The 27,111-nt window shown below is 38.1% G+C and overlaps 1 protein-coding gene across 7 annotated transcripts in view; it reads right to left on the bottom strand.

Annotated features, from left to right (window-relative positions):
• GTF2IRD1 (GTF2I repeat domain containing 1) overlaps positions 1-26,363 on the bottom strand; it is a 102,123-nt gene extending 75,760 nt beyond the window's left edge. For 5 of the 7 annotated variants that reach the window (XM_063457411.1, XM_063457409.1, XM_063457412.1 and 2 more), the window contains exons 1-2: positions 25,916-26,363; positions 23,293-23,411 (exon numbers count right to left, since the gene is read on the bottom strand). The gene's annotated coding sequence lies outside the window, so the exon portion shown is untranslated. Of the gene's footprint in view, positions 1-23,292; positions 23,412-25,627; positions 25,760-25,915 lie in introns of those variants that run through there. The other 2 variants (XM_063457413.1, XM_063457408.1) reach the window with 2 other exon arrangements.
• Between the last annotated feature and the right edge of the window lie 748 nt (positions 26,364-27,111).

Raw genomic sequence — 27,111 nt, forward strand, 5'->3', positions numbered from 1 at the left:
AATGTACTCCACATTTGTTATCTCTATCACTATGCTAATGGGAAAGCATTGTGATTGGCTGAGATCACCATTTCTTATTATGTCAGCCAAGTAGGAAGATCAGGGGCAGAGCCAGCAGCAGCAGACTGGAATAAAGGTAAGATTTTTATATATTTAGGGGGAAAAGTGGGGCTACATAGTTTTTCAACACTATAGGGTCAGGAATACATGTTTATGTTCCTGAGCCTATGGTATTCCCTTAAACTCATAAACATAATTGGAATTTCAACCCTAATCTTAAAGGGACACTAGTCACCAAAACAACTTTGTCACTTGCCGACTTTAAGTCAAACACACTTCAAATACCAGGGGCACTGTAGTACTTGGGGAATTTAATGCAGGGTGTATAATAAAGGGGGATTTGCTTTTGGGTTTTTGTACAATGTAAAGCGGCCATGCATATCTGCACTGTTTTCACCACATTACATGATATCTAACCTTTTCTACATTCTGTGACATCGGCTTTAGCTGATTTGCTTGTGCTAGATGTCTTATCATAAAAACTAAGTGAACTACAAGTTAAAAAATATGTTTTTCAATATTTTTAAATTTTTAAGCAGATTATGTACTACTATCCATTGTCAAATCCAATCTATCATTCTCGGCTCTTTTTCAGCTGTTAGATCATTTTGGAGCCATATTCGGATACAAGATACATTATTCAGAATCATGAGCAATACCCCTCCATATACCAGACAGAAAAGTGACAAAACTAGGCACAGAGGTTGGTATCTTTTTTTTTTGTATGATAATAATGATATCTAGGGATTTGAGTTAGATCTTCTCACTCTACCTTTTTTTCAGATAACTACCGTATATACCCCTAATTGACATCCTAAAATAGGAATTAAAGTGGTGTCAGACTAAACACATATCCTGTGTAGGAAGGATACACTGTATTAAAATGAATATTCTACCCAGACTTCTATTTCTATTTCAAGCATTACCTATTAGGGTCACCAAAGGGGATTTAGACCGCTTAGAAAGAGCAAGTTCATATGGATGAAGAAACACCATAGACTAGCTAGAAACCTTCTCTACAGACCTAGAAATTGGGGTGGTTTGGGTCTTCTAAATCTTCTCATATACTATTTTGCCTCACAACTATCCCAAATTATAATGTAGCATACCCCTCCGGGAGACAAACTATGGGTGGATCAGGGTGGGTGGAGTAAGGCCCTATGGGATCTAGCTTTGTTTTATATGTGAAAGCTGTAAGCGAAACATGCCAAGTGGAGATTAAGGATTGCCTACAAGGACTGGTTTTATTTATAGTTCTTTTTACTATATAGTTCACTTTTACATAGTTTTATTCATTATGTTTATTAATAAAGATTCTGTTTTAATACCCAGTCACTCTTGGGCTCCTTATACTCTCACCATCACTCTGCTGTTCCGGATCTACATATATCCCTAGGTGGGGATTGTTCCACCTAAAGCTCCATACACTAGAGCAGGTCATTGCTCTAGCAAATGTAAGTAGGTCAAATATTATTTACTTATCCTACTTTTACATACGTACTGTACTGTTGGTATACAGTACATCCTTATTTTTTTCATATGATGAACCGCACTACCTTGGGAATCTGATACCAGCAAAAAGAAATCCTTAGACAGGGATTGTTCCGTCCAGGCTCTTAAAATAGAGCTTTTTAAGCTCTGGAAAACGTGAGTGCCCCTTTGGAATATATCTTTATCACCATATTATTCATAACATACTGCACTATCATTGTACTTTTATTTCCTTATTTTTAAGAGTAAGACACATAATTGCAAAATCTGCTGCTACCTGTGTATGTATGATTTTATAATAATAATTCTTAGCGCTGTCCACCTACGGTAATTTACTAGCTTGTTTTGTTTTATATGTGGCTGGAAAAGCCCTCAAGGACGCTTTTACATATATCTTGCTCTTCCATCCTGAATTCCTTATATATCTAGGATAGGTTGAGATCCAAATTCGAACTAGCACATTCTCCATCTCCAATGACTCCAACCCTCCACAACAAACATTTTACCCCCGGCATGAGACCACATGACATTAGAAATCTTAAAGAGGCAGGTATCCTAAGATATATCCATCTATAGCCAGAAAGTAAAAATTATAGAATTTGAAGACTTGAGACAGATCAGACACCTAACGACCAGTGTCATTTTACGCTACCTCCAGATAAGAGGTATCGCACAATCTACAGCTATCAAAGAAGTAGCAATATCACTTCCCACATTCTTTGAATTATTATGATGTAATGAGGAAAAATACAAAAAGGGTCACATCTCCCTCAAATTTACACATCTAAGCAAAGAACCCTCAATATTGTGACCACTAAGATATATCAACGAATGGAAAACAGATTTGGGTGAGACCCTAGAAGGGGGATAGTGGGAAGCAGCCACGAAAAATCTTGATCTGTGTATTATCTCAAGAACAGATGTTTACAATTCTACTCAGATGGCACACAACCCCAGTTTGGTTACATAGAATAGGTAAAAATCTAATAGACCTCTGCTGGCGACTTTGTGGTCACAGAGGTACCTACCTATACATATGGTGGCATTGCCAAAAAATGATATGGCCTCTGGAAGAGCATAAAGAATCTAGTGACAGAGCTCTTAACGGAGACTGATTGATCTCTCCCCATGTACCTTCCTCTTGTCTCGCCCGATTGAGGGAATTCACAAACATATTCAAATGTTTTACATTTAAATCACATTAGCAGCCTATAGGGTCCCTGGACACGGATGTCTCAAAACAGACACCCTGACATTGCAAGTTTTTATTACAAAAATTGGAGACAGTGTGGTGGATGATCTGACTTTAGAGATCAGCCATTAACACACAGCACTCTCTAAAGTATGGTTCCCCTGTAAAGAATTGACCCCCAATCATTTTTAAAATAGCTGTAATTAAATCTCTGGGTATATTGTGCGTGGTGGTAACTTTTTCCTCCCTTCCTTCCTCTCCTTTTCCTTCTATTATTTTTTTTTTCTTACTCCTACCTCTGTTCATCAAAAAATATATACAACACATTTTGATACAGGTACATATTGCCTCAATAGTAAACACAGTAAGAAAAAAAACGTTTCGTATCATCTTTATGATACATAGTTAATTTAACATGTTAGGTGTATAATCTTAGACTGATGCTTATTCTGTCTAATTTGTACACTGTATTTCTACATGTCTACCTCTGTTAAAGGACCACTCTAGGCACCCAGACCACTTCAGCTTAATGAAGTGGTCTGGGTGCCAGGTCCAGCTAGGGTTAACCCATTTTTAAACTGCTATGTTTATAAATGGGTTAATCCAGCCCTCAAAGCCTCTAGTGGCTGTCTCATTGACAGCCACTAGAGGCGCTTGCGTGATTCTCACTGTGAAAATAACAGTGAGAGCACGCAAGCGTCCATAGGAAAGCATTGGTAATGCTTTCCTATGAGACCGGCTGAATGCGCGCACAGCTCTTGGGGCAACGGGTGATCCTTTTTCTCTGATGCTTTTCATTCCTTTATGCTTTTTATGCTGTTCTATTAATTTTATATATTGCATTATGAATTATGAATGAATGAATGATCCCATTTTTGCAATACTCATTACTAAGCACCGTTAGTTCAACACGGATAAAAGGGTTTACTGGTCAATTGGTTACATTTAGTCTTATATCTACGTAACCACTAAGACTACTATTCACTCAGAGAAACTGCTATGTTTATAAATGGGTTAATCCAGCCCTCAAAGCCTCTAGTGGCTGTCTCATTGACAGCCACTAGAGGCGCTTGCGTGATTCTCACTGTGAAAATCACAGTGAGAGCACGCAAGCGTCCATAGGAAAGCATTGATAATGCTTTCCTATGAGACCGACTGAATGCGCGCACAGCTCTTGCCGCGCGTGCGCATTCAGCCGAATGGGAGGAGAGGAGGAGGAGAGGAGGAGAAGAGCTCCCCGCCCGGCGCTGGAGTAAGGTAAGTTTTAACCCCTTTCCTCTCCCCAGAGCCCGGCGGGAGGGGGACCCTGAGGGTGGGGGCCCCCTCAGGGCACTATAGTGCCAGGAAAACGAGTATGTTTTCCTGGCACTATAGTGGTCCTTTAAATTAACATTTTTAAAAATATTTATACTTTTCAAACTATTAAATAATTTTAAAAGTTTATCCAAAAACATTAAATCATATGAAAAGCCTATCAAAAAATATTAAAATTGAGGCCAAAGTAAGAATCCAGGATAAGGCACAGGGAATGTTGATCACAATAGTCAATCTAGAAATGAGGTAGGTTACAAAGACAGCATACAAATAACTTGGAATAATTTTAGTCTAAACACACTAGGTAAAGTCCAGCAGCAATACAGTGGCTCAGTGGGCTAGTTGTAGGAAAAAGCACAGTGAACCTGGTGTGATATCCAGATGCTTCATTTGGCGCTAACTCTCTGTGGACACTAATGATCGATATTTTTAAAACTGCATATCGTTAGTTAACATAGTCTTTACGAGCACATGATGTTTCACATAACTTACACAGTGACCCATATAATAATTACAGGAACAGCTGCTGTACATCCAAGCAGGGGTCAGGCCAGTACTACAACTGAAATGCCTTCTTCATTTGCCGACTTCCAGCCAAAACACAAAAGCACTGGTTGATGTTTTATAAAGATAAAAATCTAACGTTTCTAGGTTACTTCCCCTCAGAGTACAGCTCTTTACAAAAGGACCACATTGACAGGTGTGAGAATGAATAGTAACGTGTCACCTTGACACATGGGACAAAATAAACAAACATTTCAAATTGTGAATTGAGGCCTGGTGGTGTGTCATCACTAATCTTATTTTATGTGTGTTTGTCTGGAACATTGGTGTGTACACCCGATTCCTCTTTGTATAACCAGCAGAATGAAAAATAAATATTCATGAAAGGCGTCAAGCCAGACTTTTGGATTTTATCACAGGATCAGTTGCACTGTGAAAAGATAATGAATAATTTTCAGGATCCAAAAAGTCTAACTTGTGTTGTGCAGCATTGTATTGTGTAATAATCAGAACACTTATCAGAGTTGTAACATACAGATTTTGAGTTACAGAAATATAAACTGAATCTGCACAGGGATTAATGAAAAGAGTTATATCCTAAGTAGATATTGTAATGTGAAACAAGTTTTATTATGTCTTTTCGTATTACACAAGTAATAGGTGCTGAGTAACAGAAGGTGGACAATGAAAGAATCAATACAGTATTTAGATGTATATAGGACCTGGGGAATTGAAGAGGGAAATGCTTAGTAACAGGATGGCATAGTAGACTTCATAAAGTTCAGATACCGGCACATAATAAAAAAACAGTGATGCCGTCACAAGATGACCACTGCACATAGAGTGTGCATACAGTTCAAGTGACCCTTCCTGAATGGTATTATTTCTTACTTTTAGATACATGCCATTTGATCTCATGTTGGGAAGCCAACAGTCTCTACTGTGACCCATGCAGTAGATCCATGATATAGTCAACACAGTCACTAACTGTACTCTACTCTACTATTTTTTTCCATGTAACTAATCAAGAGTCCATAATTTGATGCATTCAACAGATATAGAGTGTTGTTGTTGCTTTTAATCACAGGTGTTACCGTGAGATGTAAGCCTACATAAGTAAGCCACTTGTTCTGCACATCTAGTTGGTTGAGGAAATGTTGACAGGTGTTAGCTAGGAGATTTGAATAATGGGCAAATGGGGCAACGGGTGATCCTTTTTTTCTGATGCTTTTCATTCCTTTATGCTTTTTATGCTGTTCTATTAATTTTATATATTGCATTATGAATTGTGAATGAATGAATTATCCCATTTTTGCAATACTCATTACTAAGCACCGTTAGTTCAACACTGATAAAAGGGTTTACTGGTAAATTGGTTACATTTAGTCTTATATCTACGTAACCACTAAGACTACTATTCACTCAGTGCTCTTCAAGATCATTTTCTTTTCTTTTTGTTGACACAAGTGTGAATTTTGATTATAGTCTATTTTGTTTTATGTTGCATGCCCTTTTTAGATTTGTCTGATTATTTCTTAACAAAAAAGTGCCTTAATCAATTTTATACACTTTCATTATGACCATTTGCTTGACACTTGTTTATGTATTGCATACCTTGTATTTTGTGCACTCACCTGAACAAAAATGAGAATTACAAAAAAACATATTAATAAATTGTAATTAACACAACAGCAATTTATGCCCTACATGCATATTTTCTGATCAATAAATGATGTATTAATTGATGGTATAATGACTGATTTGCATGTATCAACACGCATGAATATTATTCAAACACAGAGCCCTAGCACAGTTTAGCTATTGTGTGCGTGACTGGATTAAGAAAAAAAAAAAAGGAAAAAAAAAAGATCGCAATCCTAATTCCTGGGCCTCTAGTGCCTATGGCAACCGTCTGGTCTCCATGGAAACTAATCTCGTGGTATTTGAACAATGTTAAAAGGGGACATTTAATCTTCCAGACACTGAAACTCTTTCTTGGGATCTGCTTTCTGAACAGCAGAAGACAGGGAAAAAAAATACATATATCAAACAACAAAACAAGAAACATGCAGTGAAGGTTGAAGATTAATTTAAGAGAATCATTGCATAGAGTGTAAAATGGACATTTATTTTTATGTATCTATAAAAGGAGTTAGACATTTTTCCTAACCTCAAAAGATTGCAGTAGAGAAAACCTATTCTAAAATGCCTAAACTATTTTTGTAAAAGAAGAAAAATATAAAAATATAAATTATTTTAGTTGTTTACTATGAAAACCATTAGATAATGAAAAAGCAAATGAGATGACTTTTATGACCCAGTTTGCTATTTTTGCATTATATATGCATTTATTATGTTTAGTTATATAAATAGATAACACACTGATCCTCTAAAATGCCAACACTCCTGTTTCTCAACTCGTGGCATGCGTACCCCACGGGGCCATGGGCAAGGAGTAGCAGAGGTGGAATCCTTCCTCTTTAACAGCAGTCAAATTATCTCACTCTGTGACCCTGTATCTGATTACTGTACATAGGGAGCATGTGGTCTGCTCCTTTTGTGTCAGCTCCATCTCAGGCCCGGCACTCCTGCAGGGATACCATGGTAATGCTAAGTCATTCCCTTTGCGACGGACCAGATGGGAGCAGTTACAACGATCTGCACCACACGATCTTCCATGACTGACATCACACAATCTCGCCAAAAGGAGAGGTAGGTCAGGTAGGGTGACATGGGTGGCACAGAGGAGGTGGTAGACATGCCTCCATTGGCTGTCTGCCACCGCATGCTTTATGTGATAATGCCAGCTGTCAAATATGCACCAAATTCACATTATCCACCAGTAAATCTTGCGTTACGGGCTGGCTAATGATTCCTCAAGGACCCAGTTGGATGTTAAAGGGACACTATAGTCACCAGAAAAAACTACAGCTCGTTGTATTTGTTCTGGTGAGTAATCAGTCCCTCAGGCTTTTTGCAGGAAACAGTCTTTTCAGAGAAAAGGCAGTGTTTACATTACAGGCTAGGGACACCTCCAGTGGCCACTCCTCAGATGGCTACTAGAGGTGCTTCATGGGGCAGTGCTGCACATTTAGTGTCTCCACCCTCTGCATGGAGACACTGAACTTTCCTTATAGAGATGCATTGATTCAATGCACCTAGATGAGGAGATGCTGATTGGCCAGGGCTGTGTTTGGCTTGTGCTGGCTCTGTCCCGATCTGTCTCCTTGACAATCTCAGCCAATCCAATGCTTTCCTATGGGAAAGCATTGTGATTGGCTGAGATCACCACTTCTGATGATGTCAGTCAATGAGGCAGATCAGGGGCAGAACCAGCAGTAGCAGACTGGAAAGATGTTACTATACTATACTTTACTTTTACTATAAAATTTAAAGATACGATTTTACTATATTTAGGGGGCAAGATGGTGTTTTTAACACTAGAGGGTCAGGAATACATGTTGTGTTCCTGACCCTAAAAAAATCCTTTAAGTAATACTGCTGGAAGCAGAGGGGTTACACTCTGTATGTGCACCACTGATGAGGTCATGGTGCTTGTAGTAAACATTTAAGCACTGCAAATCACTAGGATTTTTTGCATCCAGTAATCAGGAGATGGGTAATAACTTTCACCCAATCCTGGTCTTCACATGGGTTGCCTGTGGAATTATATTGGATATGAAGCTCTCTTAGCAAAGCTGAGCATGATTTACTCAGACCTGGTGGTTGTGGTTTCATTAATGGGGGGGGGATAATGAAATTACACAGATTATTATGATTTACAGGTATCTTTTATTAACTTTCACAATAGTTTAATTAATGCATTATATAAAACCACAGGAAAGACACAGTTTTCAGCAGAAAGATGTGAGAGCTGTAAATATCCCATAATCCTGCGTGATGAAGAGATTTAAGGAAAACAAACAGCTGTATCAGAATTTCCTACTGGAAGTGTAAAAGAAAGCAATCATGTTTTGCTGTATTGAACTGGGGACTTTCACAAATGATGCTTGAAAAAGCTTGGCTGAACACTGCAGGCTAGGTATAAAAGAAACCTATAGGGTGCTAACAAAGAAATAGGGATTCACTTCAAAAGCCTGATAACATAGAGATAATTAGGGAAACATTATCGTTCATGCTGTTTATTTTACTTTCATATAAGACTGATGATGTGCAAAACTATGTAATTAAATATGGACATGAGAGTTTCAGGAAGTTTTCGTTCCTTGTTGAAGATGCTTGTATTTTTTTTCCCTTTCTTCTTTTAAAAATTATATATAATGGCATCATCCAAAATAAATAAATAGATAAAATAAAATTATCCATTTTAATTGCTGGAGAGTTCCTTTAATTCTTAGCATTGGTCTATGTAATTACTTTTTCTGTGCTGCAGAAGCTGTGAAATACTGTTCTTGACATTTTTATACACACCATCACAGCATTTATCTCTCTTCCTTCTGTATTTGCTGCTCAGGAACACGCTCTTATGTCACCGAACAAGTTTTATTGAATCCCAGAGCACAAATATATTCATGTGAATACAGCTACAATTATTTTGTCATAATAAACAGAGACTTAAAAAATAGATAATCCAGTTAAGCTCCCTAGGAGCTATTTATTAAAACAAGTTCTAATTTAAACATGTACAGGGCAATTCACTAAAGACCGATAAAATGGTTATTAATGTGTCGCTTACCTATTTATGTCACATTCCATTGAGTAGAGAGTAAATTAACAGATAACAGGCACTTTAAGAACAAAAAGCACTTTTGCTATCAAATATTACCCCTTAGTGACCAGACCATTTTAAAATGTTCTTACCATTAAGGACTAGGGCTGTTTTTACATTTCTGCGTTGTTTGTGTTTAGCTGTAATGTTCCTCTTACTCATTTACTGTACCCACACATATTATATACCGTCTTCTCGCCATTAAAAGGTCTTTCTAAAGATACCATTTACTATAAAAAAAATTATAAAATATGATGAAAAAATATGAACAAAAACCACACACTTTTTCTTACTTTGACCAGTAACATCTGTTATGCATCTCCAACCGCCCCAAAAAACAAAACGTACTAAATAGTTGCTAAACTTTGTCCTGAGTTTAGAAAACTTAATGTTAACATGTTATTAGCTTTTTTGCAAGTTATAGGGCAATATGTACAAGCAGCACTTTGCTATTTCCAAACCATTTTTTATTCAAATTTAACAAAAGTTACATTTTGACACTGATATCGGTCAGGAATCCCTGAATAACCCTTCACATGTATATATTTTTTTTAAAAGAAGAAAACCTAAGGTATTAAACTTGTGACTCTTTTCATGCAACCATTTTACCACCAATCTATGCCAAATTAAAAAAATAATAATAATAATAATTGGTGATTTTGACACACATAGAAATTTAAGAATACATGTACTGAAAACTGAAAAGAGTTACTGCCAAAGAACACCTCAATATGTGTTCAGCAACATCTCCCGAGTACAGTGATAACACCCCTGTATAGGTGTGTCGGGTTCTCTAGGGGCCAAGAGATTTGGAGGGTGCGCATTCCAGTTTTCCAACTTGAAATTTTCACAGCTGGTCATCATGCACCCATATCCTATTTGGGACTTTTTTGAAGCTGGACAATGTAATTTACCCCCATCAACCCATATATTTTTTTAAAAGTAGACACCCTAGAGTATTTCAAATGGTGGAATTTTAACACTTTCCATGCACTAATTCTACCACCAGTCTTTGTCAAACTTTTGGGTAGTCATTTTTTTCTGTTATTTTTCTCCCAAATTGTACTTTAGGCATGGATTCTCAGTTCCTGTTACTGTGTTACTGACAAAACACCCCAAAATGTGTTCATCTACATCTCCTCAGTACAACAGTGCCCCCAATGTAAAGGTTTTATGTTTTTTTGCAAACTTACAGGGGTCAAATGTAGGGCTTTCCCCTTTTCCATGTTTGCACATTGAAATTTGCCAGATTGGTCTGCTTGCACTATGTTGCCTTTGAGACCGTATAGCAGCACAGGAATAAAAATTAATCCCATCATGGCATACCATTTGTAAAAGTAGACAACCCATGGTATTTTAAATGGTGTATGTCTAGTCTTTTTATAGTAGCCACTTAGTCACAAGCCCTGGCCAAAATTAGTGTTTAAATTTGTTGTTTTGCATTTTTCACACTTAAACTGCCATTTCATCAAGGATATTATCAGTATATTACATTGTACTGCTGTTAAATATAGGGCTTGCCAATTAAATTCTCTGGACTGTCTGCCAGGGTAGTCAGGCAGGTCCCTCAAATTATAATTAATAAAATCTAATAATTATGTAGTTAATAGTTAAATATATGTGTAGAATGTGTGTGTATATATATATATATATATATATATATATATATATATATATATATTACAAATAAACGATTTGATAATATGCACAGCTAATTGGATTGAAACACAACAAATACAATTTTTTCATGTTTTTGAGACCTGGAGTGCTCCCTAAACTTCGTTTTTTGTATATACATTGATCTTGACAAAGACCCAGCAGGGATTGGATTAATATATATATATATATATATATATACACTGCTCAAAAAAATAAAGGGAACACTTAAACAACACAATGTAACTCCAAGTCAATCACACGTCTGTAAAATCAAACTGTCCACTTAGGAAGCAACACTGAGTGACAATCAATTTCACATGTTGTTGTGCAAATGGGATAGACAACAGGTGGAAATTACAGGCAATTAGCAAGACACCCCCAATAAAGGAGTGGTTCTGCAAGTGGTGACCACAGATCACTTCTCAGTTCCTATGCTTCCTGGCTGATGTTTTGGTCACTTTTGAATGCTGGCGGTGCTTTCACTCTAGTGGTATCATGAGACGGAGTCTACAACCCACACAAGTGGCTCAGGTAGTGCAGCTCATCCAGGATGGCACATCAATGCGAGCTGTGGCAAGAAGGTTTGCTGTGTCTGTCAGTGTAGTATCCAGAGCATGGAGGCGCTACCAGGAAACAGGCCAGTACATCAGGAGACGAGGAGGAGGCCGTAGGAGGGCAACAACACAGCAGCAGGACCGCTACCTCCGCCTTTGTGCAAGGAGGAACAGGAGGAGCACTGCCAGAGTCCTGCAAAATGACCTCCAGCAGGCCACAAATGTGCATGTGTCTGCTCAAACGGTCAGAAACAGACTCCATGAGGGTGGTATGAGGGCCCGACATCCACAGGTGGGGTTTGTGCTTACAGCCCAACACCGTGCAGGACGTTTGGCATTTGCCAGAGAACACTAAGATTGGCAAATTCGCCCACTGCCAAACCGGTCATGCTGGAGGATGTTGCACGCAGCAGAACGTTCTCCACGGCGTCTCCAGACTCTGTCACGTCTGTCACATGTGCTCAGTGTGAACCTGCTTTCATTTGTGAAGAGCACAGGGCGCCAGTGGCAAAAAAAAAAAAATTAGAAATTATTTTTTTAAATTTATATTACATATATAGATATATATATTTTTTTATACGTGTGTGTGTATATATATATATATATATATACACACACACACACACTTTTATTTACTTATGTATAATATATTATAAAATAATTAAAGCATTTAATAATATATTATACATATATAAAGCATATATATGATTTTATTATAAGTGTATTTTAAGATATATCGGTATATATATCAAAGTACACACTTATAATGAAATCGTATATATGCGTTACATATGTATCATATATTATAAAATGCTTTCATGATTTTATAATATATCATACATATATATATATATATATATTTTTACTTTTTAGCAGCCTGGGGGACTACCTGACAACTCAGACAGTCCCCCTGCTGGCAGCTCCATAGACTCCTATTGCCTGAAGGGCCGAGGTGGCTGGAGCTGCTGGAGTCTCGGGCAGTCCCCCCGACCGGCAGCGGCGTACATACCGCGGTCGCAGGGGTCGCAGCTGCGACCGGGCCCGTCACTCCAGGGGGCCCGGCCGCCCTGCGGACACCCGCGACCGGGTACCTGCCGCCATCTTTTGCGACCCCGGCCTGCAAAGCAAACCGCATGGGCCATCCTCCAAGGGGTCCATCGGGTGGCCCATGCTGTCAGGGCCACCCGATGGATATGGATTGTAAGGGGGCCCAGTCAGCGCTGGGCGCTTTAACAGCGCGACCGGGCCCCCTGTGATGACATCACAAGCTGAGAGGAAGTGACTGCACGTCACTCCTCCCAGCTAACACGGAGAGCCGCGTGGGAGGAAGAACAGGGAGTCAGAGTGGGAACTTTGACTCCCATCCACCTGAGCCACCACTGGACCCCAGTCACCCTCCTGCACCTAAAAGGTAAGAAGCAAGAGGGTGACTTAAATATTGTGTGTGTTTGTATGTGTGTCGTGTGTCTGTATGTATGTGTGTAAGTGTCTTTGTATGTATGTGTGCATGTCTGTCTGTATGCATGTGTCCTGTGTGTCTGTCTGTATGTGTGTATGTGTCTTTGTATGTATGTGTGTCTTATGTATGTGTCTTTGTATGTATGTGTGCCTGTCTGTATGTGTTTGTGCGTGCCTGTCTGTTTGTATGTATGTGTCTTTGTGTGTATGTGTGCCTGTCTGCATGTATGTGTGTCTTGTGTGTGTGTGTGTCTGTCTGTATGTATGTGTGCCTGTCTGTTTGTATGTATGTGTCTTTGTATGTATGTATGTATGCCTGTCTGTCTGTATGTGTCTTTGTTTGCATGTGTGTCGGTCTATATGTATGTGTCTGTGTGTGTCGGTCTGTGTGTCTGTCTGTATGTATGAATGTATGTGTGTATGTGTCTGTATGTATCTGTCTGTATGTGTGTCTCTGTTGGGGGAAGGAGGAAGGTGGAGGGGGTCCACGGATCAGTTTTGCCCTGGGGCCCCATGGATTGTGTGTACGCCACTGCTCCTGTGTGTCTGTCTGCATGTCTAATTTGGATGATTGTGATGCATTGATGGTGATTTTAACAACGCTCTGCCTACCTGCTCTGTATATGTGAGCAGTTAGACTCATAAATCTGAATTATGGACTAATCATGGTGCGACTATAAAACACTCAAAGAGACCTGAGGACAAGCAAGCTCTAGGGAGGTTTAATAAAACAGGCCAGCATTTAGAACGGGCTGGGGGTGGCGCAAAACACTGTTGCTATTGTTATTAAATATTGTATTAGTTTTGATTTACAATTTAATTTTTTAATATTACGATTATCTGTAATAGAAGAGTTTAATGTCTTCCTTGGACTGCAATCTCCACAGAGCAATGCCCTAATACTTGCTGTAGCAGTGTATCTTAATGTTCATGTTTATTGTTACTGCGTTACACCCCACTGCTATCCCTGCAGGATATATCAGCACATTACGGTTAAATAATATTATTCTGCTTCCAAGTGTCTTGAGATATGAGCATATTACTTGATTTGTAAAATGAATCTCCTTGCATTCTGCTCAGAACAAGCTTTGTATTTCACAAGGTAATGTAGTAGGACATGAGTAAACAGACCATAACCACTGCCCAATATATAAATGACTGGTGCAATGTTACAGGCAAATCTTGCAGTTTATCCAATTGTCCTTTTGCAAATATATTTTAATAGCATTTGCATATTAAGTGATATGAATAGAAGTCAAGGTTTCACTATAACTGCACTAACATAGAAAGCCACAAGTTAGAGATTTATTTCTCCAAGCCTTAATATCACTACAGCCTGGAGTAGTGGTTATGATGTCAGGAGTACCTGGTGCTGTTCCCAGATAATGGAGTAAACGGTTAGCCCTCCTACCTGGGACCAGATAGGTACCTGGTCCCCTCCCTCGGAAGCACATCAGGCTTCTGCAGAGCTGCAGTAGCCAAATGCTGATCCTGGCTTTCATTCATTCCGTCAGCTGAGCACTCCCAGCTACTGAATGACACTCACAATGTGCACAGAATTTGCTCAGAACTGACTAGAACTGACATGCTAACGACGCTGCCAGGGGTGGAGTTACACCTAAATATCTGATTCATATTGAAACACTGTACATACAGACTCCAAGCATCATGATCATTTCAAATCACTGAAGTGGTCATGGTGCTTGGAGTAACACTTTAACTAATTTCCAGCTTCCTGTTGAATTTTTCCTATAACTGCTATTTCACTTTTATTTTGTGATTTCTGGTAAAAGCAAAAGAAGATAAATCAACGCGGGATTGATAATCACGGGTTACATGAAAGGTCTCTAGCACTCTAACATGTTGTTATTATTGGCAGTGTAACCCAGTTCCCCAAGAGTGCAGATTTCATAGACTTTTCAAAGCCAGTCACTCCCTGGATATTGAGTGTGTAGATTGTGTCCAGTGAATGGGGACAAATACTCTTGTTGCATTAATTAGCAGTTGTTTGCCTAAATGAAACAGCGCATGTATTGTAATCATTATTAGTGTAAATGCTATGAGGATTTTCTTTTAGCTTTTTCAATACAATTTTTAGGTAGTGTTGCAAGATTGCCATGCATTTTCACCTTGCAAGAGAAAAATCTATATAATTGTGTTATTTTACTAAGATTTCCTACTGTAACGAATCATTTGTTTTTATTCCTTCTTATGAATACTACATACTGCGATAGAGCATTATATTCACAGATGTGCAATAAGCATCCTGCAAAAAGCATATGCATCCTGTATCGGACCGATCTCACAGATATAGAATTGCCTGATTCTGGCAACACGGATTTCAGTGTAACCGGATTTTCCATTACCTGTCGCCAGTTACACGGTAAATCTCGCCACCAACATTTAAGTCGGTTCACTATGGATTATATAAACGTAAGGCAGCATTTAACAGAGTTGTGTTTGCCTTACATTGTTTTCGTAGACCCTTTTTCCACCCATTTATTTAAATAAGAAGTGTGTGTTTATTATCATCTTCATAATTATATTACTGAATAACTTTGTTATTATATTACTACAATTATTACTGGCATTCATTGTACACCAGTTTATTTCAAAATTCACATAATGGAATCAAAGAGGATTTTTCTTTCTTGTTAGAAAATTTATGCATTTTAACCCCTACTTAACTAGAATGCAATGAATTGTAGTCATTACAAGTACTGAAAGAATTAACTGGAAGGTTATGGTTTGTTCTGTGCAGATCAGGACATGCCTAATTGCCTTTAATTCCCACCAGATGGAGGAACCCTCATATTATTTATACTCAAGGATAGGTTTACAATGATCAAAGCACCAAACTCTGCGTCCAGGCTGCCTAGAATAGCAAATTCCTTTCTCAGTATATACCCGCAAACTGTGCTTCAAGGCACTGGCTAATCTGAACCAGTAATGGTGCCAAGCTATCATGTTGTGTGGATAACCCCAGGGATTTTTTCTAAAAAGCAGACAGGAGGACACCAGGCTACGTTCATCTCTGCAAAAGCTACTGTGTAGGTAAACAGTAAGAGGGTTTAAGAAAATTAAAGTAAATATTTAAACAGTAATTTATGGAGACTGTATGTTGAGTCATAGTATGTTCTGCTTAGTGACGAGATATTGGAGATGCGGTGTAAGCACACTCAACAGCTGTACCTGAACTACAGCTCCAAGGATCCTCACTCAGTTTATGATAAGTGTGGATGTTCTCCAGGAAGATGGATCACCTAACTAACCTACTGCTGGTCTTCTTCCATCCTCTCATAAAGCCCATTCAGATAGTTTTACATATTGACAATACTGGTCCTCAAATTAGCCATAACAGACAAGGCATACTTTGCTACTGCCTGGTATTTCTATGGGAATCACAGATGATATTGGGATGTTTTACGTGGTATGTCATTATTCTCTGCCGAGGAAATTATTCCTTAACAACAACAGAACTGAAACGTCCAATCTCCATACAGTAGACTAGTGGCTGCATGCCTTTCTTGTTAATGAATATTTTTTTCCAAGCCAGCCACTTAACCAGACAGGGAGACCCGCTCCACGTAAAATTGGAGACCCGGCAGTAAATGCAGAGCTTCGTTTTGAGACAAGCTATCTATATAATAGTGCCCATGTGCTTTTTATTTGCATAGATTGTGTTGAATCTAGAAAAATGCCCTACCTAAATTCTAAAAGGTAGACACATATGTACACACAAACAGACGCACACATTTACAAATATGCATACAGTGACAAATACCTGTACACATTTAAGCCAATAGCTTCTGCAAAGATACTGACCCTGGTGCCTTGATTACTGACTGATCTGAAAAAAATATTATTATACATAATAATTATTTTATACAACTTGGATGTAGGCATTTGGGATAATATTATTGTGATTGGTGTATGGAGTTTCCTCTCTATAGCACTGATAGGGTATAGCAGTGTCAGATCACAATATAATTTTTCCTCTTTTTAAATCAATGGTAAGATCCCATCTTGAATAGATGGTGTAACCAATTTTAAAGAAGGATATTGCAGAACTATATAAGTGCAGAGGTAAGGGAGATGGAAAACATTAGTTATAAAGAAATGCTAAAAAAAAGGATTTGTTTTATTTAGGAAAAAAAAGGGCACCTCAGAGGAGATATGATAGCACTATACAAAGATATACAGGGTCATTACAAACTGCTATGTGCTAACCTGTTCATTAGCAAGAATATACGATAAGAGGTCACCTACTGAGACTAATGACAACAATAACAGTGATGCATTCTCTACCTAAAGAGGTTGTCTTATCAGATTACATAGATAATTTTAAAAAGCCTGTTTTGCAAAAAAAACATATATATATATATATTCAAGAAAATAATGAATACGTATGTGAACAGGTTGGTTGTCAAAAAACAAACTGGATTGCCATTGCCATGGAGTCGAAAAGGATTTTTTTCCACTTCTTGTAAAGGGCTACAATGGGGGGAGGTTGCCTTCTGTTAGATTAGCAGCTTAAATGGATACTATAGTCCAGGAATACAAAGCTGTATTCCTGGCACTCTCTTCTCCTGCCCTTTATTTACTTACCTGATCCCAGCACCAATGTCCCTCGGCGCTGGGTCGAAGTTCTGCCCCCTCCGAGCGGGCTCTAATGCGCATGAGACCTCTCCAAGGAAAGCATTGAGTCAATGCTTTACTATGGGGAAAAATCTGATGCTGGAGGTCCTCATGCAGAGTGGCAGGACGTCCAGCGTCAGATACCAGACCAAAGGTACATTTCAATTCAGGAAGCCCTCTAGTTTCTCTGGAACTGCAATATTTAACATTGCAGCATTAAGTGCAAAATGGACAAATAACATAGACCACTTCAATGAGCTTAAGTGGTCTGGGTGCCTACAGTGTCCCTTTAACCCCTTAAGGACCAAACTTCTGGAATAAAAGGGAATCATGACATGTCACACATGTCCTGTGTCCTTTAAGGGTTAAAGGAATGGGTGTCAAAGGTTGGACTTGATGGACTTTAGTATTTTTCAACCTAGATTACTATGTAACTATGAGACATTATACAATAACACTAACTCTCTCCTTTTACAATGCAAATTACTGTATTAGATGATTTATTAAAAATACACTCCAAGCACCAAAACCACTTAATCTTAATGAACTGTTGGTGCACAGACCATGTACCCTATCTCTGGCAATGTAAAACATTGTGAGATCTATGAAATGTTTACATTTGTAAGAGAGCAGACCTGTATAGGCCATCAGACGGACAGTCTCATGAAGTTCTTTATCATGAAGACCCTCAAAAATGAAGTATTTACCAACTATCTCATGGACAAATTAACTGCACAGGTCCGGAACACAGTCTCCACCTTCACCAAGGTATGAGAGCTGTGGGAACAATACGATGATTCAGCACTAGACGCATGAGAGATGCCCAAACACACACGCACCTCCACTCGCATTAGGGCCTGATATCTCCACTAAGAGAACGTAACGAAAGCCCTCTAGAATCGCAGAGCCATTATTGTACTTTTCCGTTTTGTTCTAAATTACTTTATTGTTTATATTAACTTTAAAAAACTGACAGACTGTGACTGTACGGCACTCCAACTGGTATTACAATGCATAACTACTCAAAGATCTTTTCAAGTTTGTACAATGCCATGTATGATGCACATATGAACATTGGCTTCTGCGCAAGCCTTGGAGTATACCTCTGTCTTACTTTCTGTCAACGCAAAACTAAAGATTTAAAAATGTAGTATTTACACTCTGTGTCATCACACCCAGCATGGTGATGAAGCATCCGATTGACAGAGTGAGGCAACTGCCGCATATCCAACATAGGTCTTCAGTGCTTCTCTATAAAAAGTATTGGCATGAAAAGGAGAGGGCAGTAGATCAAACAATAATAAAAATGCTATAATGTTATACAAATATACATATGTATATTTTATTATTACATTTATTTATTGTCATTAGCGTGTTCCTTTAACACTTTCCCAACATTAGGGAGTACTACGTCGTCCTACAAAAGGAGGGCTTTAAAGTCGTTAGGGCGGCATAGCAGACCCTAATGATTGGCCCAGCATACTTACCCTCCCTGGCAACCGCGATCGGGGGACCTGTCTGAAAACCCAAGCAGTCCCCCTACATCCAATTCACGTCATGTGATATATAAGTATATTTTTATAGATTTTTATTTATTTATTATATAGGTAGAAAGTCCAGAGAATGCAATCTGCAAGCCCTATATTTGACACTAATGTTCTAAAACACTATAGAACCTGTGGATCGGGGGCACCTTTACACTCATGAGACATTGCTGAACAAAAATATGAGTGTTTTAGAGCAGTAAAACGTATAATGACAATATTATCTGTAAAAGATAAGTTTTTCAGAAAGAAATGCAAAAAACACAAATAAACACTAACTTTGGCCAGTATTTGCGACTAAGTGGCTACTAAAAAAGACTGGACATACCCATTTCAAAATACCCTATTTTTGCAAATGGTGTGCTATGATATGGGTAATTTTCATTCCACAGTTTCAAATGCAACATAGGCCCAGCAAACTAATCAGGAACACTTCAATGTGTAAAAACTGAAATGAACAAGCCCTATTTCACCCGGCAACTTTATGTAACACCAAGAAGCCTGTACATGGGGGGCATTGCTGTACTTGTGGGACGGCATACAAATATAACAAAACACGTGTTTTATTGCAGTAAAAGCTAAAAGTATTATGAATTCCACAGTTGGAAAATCTAGATTTTATTTTGATTAAGTAGCTGGACAAATGCCTCTGTCCTTAAGTGGTTAATAAATCTAGCTGAGCGCAAAGGAAAGAAACAGAACAGTGATCACTGCAGACAACTACAGCAAGACACTGGAACAAGATAGAGTAAAAGTGTGCGGCCAAAATGAGCAGGTGGTCAAGCCAGCTCTATTGTCTCTGGATCAAAATAAATATATTACCGTTTTCTGACCTACACAGATTTATATAACAATCCTTACCACAGAGTATTCCATGGATTATCTAATTCCTTATTTAAATCATTGTTGAAATTAGAACAACGTATGGATAAGGGGCTAAAACGCAAACCCGCTTTGCAAATACTCATAGGAAGTGTGAATTAATGATAGTGGTAAAGTGGTAGCATTTTGATACAATGCAGTCAGTGAAACATATGTATACTTATGTGTAATCTCAGGTGCTATCACCTGGTCCCATCACACCTCTATAATAGCCGATTTACTAGTTACCAGAATAAAACAGCATATCTCATCAAATCAGTTACATTTGGAAGTCAGGAAAAAAAACACTGTCATATTTATTAACACAGTTTGCAGCCTGGCCAGTGTATATGCAGAACTATAAACATTAAGCTGCCAAAGTGCCCTTTTCCTAGTAATATTGTTATTTTCTGATTGTAATCAATAGTAAAATCATCAGAAACAAAACAACAAATATCTATGAGTAATAAAATGTGCCCGTTCATGCTGGTTCACTACAATGAATTAAACTCAGGGCAATAAAAACACCAATGTATAGAGGGTGGAATAACTGTTTTACACCTTAAAAATGATTCATGTACACAAAACTGGAGCAACAAAATAAAGCAAAAAAGGCAAATATCATACATAAGCCCTATCTCTCTGATGCAAGTTTGCCTATCTGTTTATAAATCTTTTCAGTGAGCTGCCTTAACCAAGACTTCCCTAAAACATTATAAGTCTGTGTTACCTTCCCCTGAGCTATAATTGTGCAAGGATCATATTCAGGTTTAGCATATAGATACAGTATAGTGTAATATCAGGAACAGGTAGTAGACGTCTGCCTGTAATGTGTGTAGTTTACCTTGCTTCACGGGGACTGGCTTTGTGAACTGGTCTAATCAGCCTGTCAGTAACCATGAAGTAGTACCACATAGACAATAGTAGCTTATGAGTGTGTGTGTTTTAAAGATAGAGCAGGTTGTGGAGTGTGTGTTGTAATTATCTGCTAAATGCAACAAAAAAAACACATTTTGTATGTGTGTAGGTACAGTGTTTTGTTTATTGTGTTGTAGCACTGTTTCAAATGAATGTATGTATCCATTATATGTTGTATGTGCCCCATAAGATGTGTGTACATGTGCTTTATGTATAATGTCCCCTCTTTCTGTAGGCAAGTATTTTGTGCAACAGTTGTTTTCTTCCAGCATTTGCAAGGGATAAAGCATATTTGCTGAACTGCTTTGAATGTTAGGATGCATGCATTAGAGGTCTATTAGTTTTACCCGGCACAATATATTGTGCAGCTGCTTTTATTGCATAGAGTTGAAATACAGCATGTTTGGCATTATCTTTGCCTTCTTATAATGAGTGTAAGGCTAGTAGCAGGCATAGATTGAAATGTAGAGCTTCCTATACCTGAGGGTTCAATGGGGATAAATCACTCTATTTTTTTTTTATTGACCAGTATCACACTAGCGGGTGATACTCAATCCACATGGTATCATTGTTTCCACTTTCCTACTAACTACCAACCCAGGTATGTACATCTAATGATCATTGTTGTGGTAAACTTTAGGTAAACATAAATGTTCTTATGGTTTACTGATTCTGCATTGCCTCCTATACATGAATGCATATATATTTTAGACATGACCTTTCAAAAGTAAAAGAAATAACATAAAATCCGGTTGCCACATAAAATCAGTCATCTAAGCAAGATTACAATACCATGTATAGACCTGATGAGACAGTGCATTTCTTTATTCTAGTACCCTCGCACTGCATCATATAAGCACTAAGATACATTACTATTTGATTGATCTAATATATCCATTTCTAAAAGGGAGCACAAGGGCATACATGAAAGGAAACTCCAAACACAATAACCACTACAACCCTCTATAGTGGTTATGGAGACAAGAGCCCAGGTGCCATCCCACAGTAAGTATTCAAACCCTTTTAGTACTGTGCTCCTGCCAGACAACTGCATCCACAGCACCTGCATAAAGTGTTCACCTGCAGGACAATCAGGCTAACTCGACAGAACTTAGCCAAGCAGGACTATGCTCAGTTACTGAGAGCATCAGCTGATCGCTCTCAACCAACCAACATGTTCCAACATCTCTTTTCCTATAGGAGAAAATCAGATGCAGCATGGGTGCCCAAGCAAGTAGGTTTTCAAACTCCTGGCACCATAAGCACTAGAGCACACTGTAGTTAGAGAGTTCCTTTAAAAAAATTAACGTAGTGGGTCCCATTATTTGTAATCCAATGGCAGATGGTATATTTTGACACATAAGTGCTATTGTATAAAAGTGTTTTTTTCCCATGGGAAAAGTGCAATTACATCACAATAAGTGTTTGTGTCTATGCCTATATATATATATAATTACCACTAAAAATACACTCATGTACACCAGCTGCAGCAAAATGGAAAAGTAATCTAATCATACTTATTTTCCCACAGATTATGTCTAAATGTAATAACAAAAAATGCACCATTTTTACGAGACTTGCCATCCGGAAGAGCATGAGCACAAGGATGAGTATCTTCTGAAGCCATTATGTACGTGTTACAATAAAAAGAGAAGGAATTACCAACACGGGAGCTATTATCACAGGGACACTGTAGGCATTTCATTGTATAGGCTATAGTACCTGGAGTCCTCTGTCCATACATTCAGTGTTAAAGGATAGCGTTAAAGATAAAACCATGTATTATTAATGCTATAGCGTCCTTGCCCGTATTTAGATTCAGACCTTCCCATGCAAAAAAAAATGAGAAAAAGGTTATACTTACCTTTTTCCCAGCGCCAGACTCACTTGTTACTGCATCCCGCAGCGCCTTCCTGGAGGCATTGCTTCCACAATGATGTGTGTGCGAGGCGACGGCACGTCCAATCATATGGTTATTATAGGGAGGCACGGAATCTAATGAGCTGCATTTGAGGACGTTCAATGTCCCTATGGATGTTGAACATCACATGACCAAGTGAATCTCGGTCATTGCAGCACAAGAGCCTATAGTGGCTGTCAAGAAGACAGTAACTCTTCAATGAAAACATGGTGCATCTACTAAACAGCAATGTTTAAGGTTGAAGGGCTAAAATTAAAGGTCCACTGCAGCCAGACCACCTAAATAAGAAAGCATTAGATAAAATCCTTTATGACAGACTATACAAAGTGTGCCATTGGTCATTAAAGGGTACCATGCTCACTACAAATGTAACAAAACCTTAAAGTGCTACTAAGAACACAGAGAGTATTTTACAGCATTTACAAATCAATGGGCAAATGTCTCCATACCTTGACACGGCTCCAGATATGTGAATTTGCATGTGTTGCTTTCAGTCAGGAAGGAGGGCGGACCAATTTTGCTAATTGCGCTTCACGCCCAGCTCTCTTACATTGCAGGATATAGCTTGCTGGGGGGAAAAAAGAATACATATGTAAAAATTGATTCACTTTTACAATTTACAGAAACATATATCTAACAAATTAAACTAGAATTTTTGCCTTTAATTTGATCTTTTTTTTACTTCTTTGATAAGAGCTTTCTATTAAATATAATTACCTTTTTTCTAGTTTCCAAATATGTCCTAGAATCAAATCTGCGACTAATTCTACAGCGTTGGGGACCTATGTAATAAGCTATAGTTAATATTTATATTACTTTTCTTTCTGTAAGTACCATTAATTGTGCAATAACATCTAAACCCAGGACATTCCAGGTTAAATACACTACTATATTATCGTATAGGAAAAATTAGTATTAAATGGAATCTGTACTGCTTAGCTGGATCTGCGCTGGGTATTACATTTCTATACTCCTAGCCAGCGCTGCCATAAGTGCAAAGCAGGGATCTCTTCTAGTTTTTGGTTTGTTTTTTTAATCCAAATCTAAATATTTGCTAGCAAAACTGCATACACAATGCATAAAGCTAAAGTTATGTGATGACTGGTTTCTTTTAAGATATTTAAACATTTTGGCCCTTCTACTAGTGTCTAGAAACATATTGCATCACACACAGGGTTATTTACAAAAATGAGAAATCAAGGTGAATTCAAAGTGAATTGCAAATTCAAGGTGAACTGGAAACGTTTTATAAGTCGGCTACTGTGCCATTACATTTGAAATTCACCTTGAATTGTCACGTTAGTAAACTCCCTTGACAAAGTTTATTGTAAAGTGCTGAGTGCAATACTGGTATCATACCGTACACACATATTTATATACTTGGATTTTGTTCAGAATGGAAATGTCAAGAATTTCATATAGAGTGTTGTGGAATAAAAGGTTTGTAGCATGAGGACAATGGTGATATAAATGTGCACTCATTGTGAACCCCTGTTATCCTAATTTGGGGGGACTACCGAGTCTGCAAATTGAGACTTAATTTTGAGTTAATTTTGTATATTGCAAGCTCCAGAATAGTCGAATAATACAATGTCATATAATGTAAATGCCACACGTCTGTTTTGTTCTAGTCCACAAAATATGAATTACAACACATTCAGTTGATGTATAGACTATTCCAATGTCTCCATGTACAGTAAAACCAGACAGTATACTCTAAGTGTGCATTGGTTGTTTGAGATGCAGAAGTATTTGATTTAATCTAACTCAATATTACCATGCAAAGCACAGTGGACTGACTGTGTGATTCGCAAACTACCATTCAGGAAATTAACCTAGAAACCACTCCTTCATGTTAAAAATCCACTCAACAGAACAGGTCTCTTATATTAAAAAGGTATCTAGAACCCAAAAATGCATGAGTTTAAGCTCCCTGGAATAGGAGACAAAAAAATCCCCTTTCCGAATTCCGATACCTTACAGCCAAAATACTAAATCTAAGCAAAGCAAATCTGTTGCAGTTTAAATTAATTTTAAAGCCTGGGTCTTTATCCATTCTTTGCATTAAAAAACCCCAATGGATTCCTGTAGATGAGCTGAAAACCACATTTAATAAAGTTATAAAACAAACACACACAAATACACACAACCAAAAGCAAAACTTATAGAATTATTCTTGATCTATGTCTGCTTTAGATATGAGTAACCCTTGCATGCTGTGGGCACGTTTTCTGGGAAGATCTATAGTCTAAATTAAGATATGAGAATGTTATCAGTGCTAATCTGGCTTGAAGAGCCTGGGGCAGATTTAAATTGTTCCCTATATTATAATGCATTTTACTAATGAACACTGCATCCTGTAGCCTCTCCACCTAGAGCAAGATCTATGCAAATCCACTCCTGTCAATGAAACCTTCTTATCTATGCTCAGTGAGGTTTCCACCACTATGTAAACATGTCCATTTTCATTTAAACAGGGATTTAGATGGACAAACTGCAACAACAGGTTTTATTATAAAATAAAGTGTTTTATTTGTTGATGGAGCAACATACTTAATTAAATAAGAGACAATAACGCATTAATCAACATCACAACAAACATGCACTGTCTGTGCACAACAAAAGCAAAGCCATGATCAGCAAGCCAAGGATACAGAGAGTGACCTAGGGATGTGCCTGTCATCTGAGGGAGGAGTCACCAAGAGTCCATAGTAAACCCTACTTTCCTAATAACACAAATCCCAACACACAGACGTATATCTACACACACCCCCAAAACCTGACCTCATCCCAGGCTGCAGGGAATTCAATCTTAATATCATCGCATATACCAATTCTGTCCCACCTCTCGCCTTTATAAATAAAGCAAAGCGGGGCCGAAGCGCAGTGAGATGGGCAAGAAGAACGGCCCATCATCAGGTCCCTTTAAATTCGAATCTCAAGTAAGAACACATTCAGTGTGTAGAACCTGCTCAGTCACGTGTAGACAGCACACTCCATGGCCACTTTGGGAAGACATAAAAACACACACACAAAAAAAAAACATTAAACAAGACACAAAGTTTCTCTTACCAAAAAGGTCCTAGTACTTCTGCTTGAGCTTCTCTCCAAACCAACCTCCTTAGCCCCGATCTGAGGCTTCTTCCTTTAATTAACGTAGAAAATGAAAATAGAGGGGAGGGGGCTTGCTGTACAGGGTAAAGGGGGAGTTGTAATTTCTTCCCAGATGAGCAGCGATCGTCCCCCGATCCGCAGTGTAAATATATATATATACAGTATATATCTGTCTTCTATGAGTGCCCCTTTGGCTGCTGTCTGCAGAGAGGGTTGTGTGGAGGAGAGGGGGTGATACAGGGGGAAAGAAATGTTCCCACCCCCTCCCAAAATAAAATCTCTCTTTTTGTGTGTGTATTGCAGAGTCCCTTTGTTCTATAATCCCAGTAAGATTGAAAGCCATTCGTCCTGTCTCTAATCCCAGCCCTGCTCAACAACAGCATCCATTGGCTGTAATTTACATACAGGATTAACAAACCAGCTTCAAGGAGGAAAGAGGAAAAAAAGACAGAAGATAGAAAGAAGAAAGGGGATAGGTGGAACTGGATTTTTTTTTTCCACAGGCTAATTTATAGCATTAGAAAGGTTGGCGAGGGTTTCACAGAATCTAGGCTAGAGGTTGAAGATATGAAAAAAAAAGCAACGCTCAGAGATTGCAGATTAACATGTGTCTATTACACACATAACTGTGTGTTTCTTTTAAAGGAAGGCTGTGTCTGTTTAGCAGTTTAACATGAAGGGTGTGGGTGTAATTCAGATTACAGATTAGTGGGCAGGTTTACAGGGGAAAACCAAACTGCAGAATTACTGCACATACTAATGACACACTGCACTCACAATTAGCCTTCTTCTTCAACAGGGGGGTTATTCATTAAAAAGAGATATTTTGATACACAATTTACCATTCTGAGAAATTATTTTACTGTAATCCTATCACTAGAATGAAAATCTGTATTTATATTCTTATGTATTTATTATTATTATTATTTTTATTATACACAGATCATTACATTGTCTGCTCTAAAATGAGTGAAATATTGTTTTTCTTCTCAAGTAAACCAGACTAGCAATCCTAATCTGGAATTATTTCCTTTTTAGAACCAGTGAATATAAATGCATTACAGGCTATACCAGCAGTGATACATCTGTTTTTTTGTTGTTTTTTTAAGACAGCAACATCTGTGCATATGGCTGTGGGCTGAATTATACAGTCT

This window comes from Pelobates fuscus, chromosome 1 (genome assembly GCF_036172605.1).
Source record: "Pelobates fuscus isolate aPelFus1 chromosome 1, aPelFus1.pri, whole genome shotgun sequence".
NCBI classification, from domain to species: domain Eukaryota; kingdom Metazoa; phylum Chordata; class Amphibia; order Anura; family Pelobatidae; genus Pelobates; species Pelobates fuscus.